Genomic DNA, 2541 nt, shown 5'->3' with positions numbered 1-2541 from the left:
AACTACAAGGAAAATAAACCATATTTACAAAGGATACCTTAGGGACTTCCTCCCTAGTGAGCTTGTTTAAAGTCACTAAGCTTGACTTTGGTGTCCTTTTTAGACTTGGTTTAGATACCAAGGAGGTGATGAAATCCTCCCTGGAACCTCTTGATCACTGTGAAGTTGATCCTTGATCTCCTCACCCTTAACACACAAACCATATTTCTTCTTGATTTTGAGCCTTGGTCTTGCTTTCCTTAAGGACCTCTTGTTCAGCTTAACTTAGAGATCCTCAACCATACTAGTCAACTCTTGAACTGACCTCTTAAGCTTTTCCACAGAATCATCTTGAGAGGAGAGCTTAGCCTTTGGAGTTGCTTGACCACTTAAACCTTCTTGACCTACTTTGTCCTTGATAGTAAAAGGTTGATCATCAATGGTAGGAAGGTTGGTTGGGTTATAGATGTTAAACTTCATGGCTATATCTTCAGCAATGTTCAAGGTCACAAGACCCTCTTTGACATCAATAACTGCTCCAACAGTGGCTAGGAATGGCCTTCCAAGAATGATTGGATCTTCAGGTTCCTTGTCCATCTCCAACACCACAAAATCAGTGTGAACCCTTGCCTTCCCTATCTTGACTGGGACATTCTCCAACCTTCCAACTATCTCCTTGTTTGACCCATCAGCTAGACATATATGAAGGTTGGTGGATTTGAAATCAGTTCTCCCAAGCTTTTGTGCTATGGAGTATGGCATCACACTTGTTGAAGCTCCTAAATCACAAAGGCATTGGTTGTAGTGGAGATAGCGAAGTGTGCAAGGCAGATAGAATGGACCTGGATCCTTAAGCTTGATTGGAATGATAACTCCTCCAAGGTCCTCAAGATCCTTCTCATCTTGAGCTTCAGCCTTCTTCTTTGACAAATCAAGCAAAAAATCTTTGTAGAGAGGATATGGATCATACTGTTCCAAGGCAGGTTCTCTCTCTTCTTCTTGGTAAGAAATGGTGATCTCTTGTATGGCCAACACTTCCTCAACCACAGCTTCTTCCTTTAAAACCCTCTCTTCTTCTTGTTGCTTAGCCATCATCTCCTTTCTCTCAATGATTTCCCTAAGCTCCTTAATCTTTTGTGCCTTGAAACGTCCTGGGAATGGAAGGGGTGGCTTGTAAGCAGGAGGAATGTACTTAGCAGGCTTGACATCTTCTGAGTTTGCAACTCGATCGACCACTCGAGCATTCACTCGGTCGAGTGGCTGTTCGAGTACCTGGTCGAGTGCAATAGCGGACTCCAGTTGCTTTGCACAAACGTCACTTGGGGCTTCAGTAACTAATGAATTCCCCCAAACTTGGACTTCACTGTCCTCAGTGACTTCCTCATCAGAGATATGAATGGCTTTTGCAGTGAACTCCCTTGGATTTTGAACAGCTTTTCCAGGGAGTTGGTTGGGTTTAGGAGCTGAAGTAGAGGCAATGTTGCTCTCCATATACTTCACTCTGGAGTTGAGACCTTCAAACTTCATGTTCAGATCATTGTACCGTGATGTGAGCCTTTGATTCAATTCAGCAAACTGTTTGGCTTCCTCAATCTTGCCTTGTGTTTGCCCAACCAACAACTGTTGCATCATTGCTCTTAAGTCTTGTTCCTGGCCTTGGTTAGTCTGAAATCCTGGTGGGGGACACAATTGGGGCTGGAACACTTGGTGTTGTTGCTTGGGGATGTAGTGTTGTTGCTGTTGAGGTTGTTGAGGTGGATAGACTTGGTCTTGAGGGTTGGCCATATTTGTGCTCCTATAAGAGAGATTGTTGTTTTTGAAACCTCCTTGGTTGTAGCCTTTGAATCCTCCCTGGTTTTGCATGTAGCACAACTCAGCAAATTCAGGCTCCCCCTCTTGAACTGGAGCTTCTTCTTCACCAATGAAGTGAATGGACTTGGACTGGCTTAGGAGTATCTTGTCAAGCTTCTCATTGACCATCTTCAAATCCTTCTTATACTTGTCCTCTTGATCAGTTGAGGAGCCCCTTATGGTCCTATCATAATCCTCATTATAATTGCCATCAGATTGAGCAAGATTCTCAACTAATTCCCATCCTTCTTCCACATTCTTGTTGAGGAAGTTTCCATTAGAGGCTGTATCAAGAAGCATTCTTATCTTGGGAAGCACTCCTCTATACAAGGTGCTTAGAAGTGACTCATTGCTGAAGCCATGGTGAGAACACTGAGTCTGGAATCCTTTAAACCTCTCCCAAGCTTCACAAAAGCTCTCATTATTCCTTTGAGCAAACCCAGAAATTTCATTCCTCAACCTAGCAGTCCTTGCATTGGAGAAGAACTTGGCTAGAAAAGCTTTCTTGCATGCATCCCATGTGGTGATAGCTCCAGTAGGAAGAGTCTTCTCCCAAAGGTGAGCTTTGTCTCCAAGAGAAAATGGGAAGAGCCTTAATTTGAATCCATCTTCACTCACTCCATTGATCTTTGTGAGTCCACATATTCTGTCAAACTCATCAAGGTGATCTAGTGGATCCTCCATTGGCAACCCATGGAATTTGTTGTCTTG

At 43.4% G+C, this 2541-nt stretch overlaps 1 non-coding gene across 1 annotated transcript; it reads left to right on the top strand.

Moving 5' to 3' along the window:
* Nucleotides 1-2185: 2185 nt before the first annotated feature.
* On the top strand, nucleotides 2186-2292 carry LOC147925429 (small nucleolar RNA R71). The gene has a single exon (XR_015585520.1). It is a non-coding gene; the product is annotated as a small nucleolar RNA R71 (small nucleolar RNA).
* The last annotated feature ends 249 nt before the right edge of the window (nucleotides 2293-2541 follow it).

This window comes from Camelina sativa, chromosome 16 (genome assembly GCF_030686135.1).
Source record: "Camelina sativa cultivar CO46 ecotype springtype chromosome 16, ASM3068613v1".
NCBI classification, from domain to species: domain Eukaryota; kingdom Viridiplantae; phylum Streptophyta; class Magnoliopsida; order Brassicales; family Brassicaceae; genus Camelina; species Camelina sativa.
Note: the sequence above shows the minus strand (reverse complement) of the source record. Positions and strands in the feature narration are given on the sequence as shown.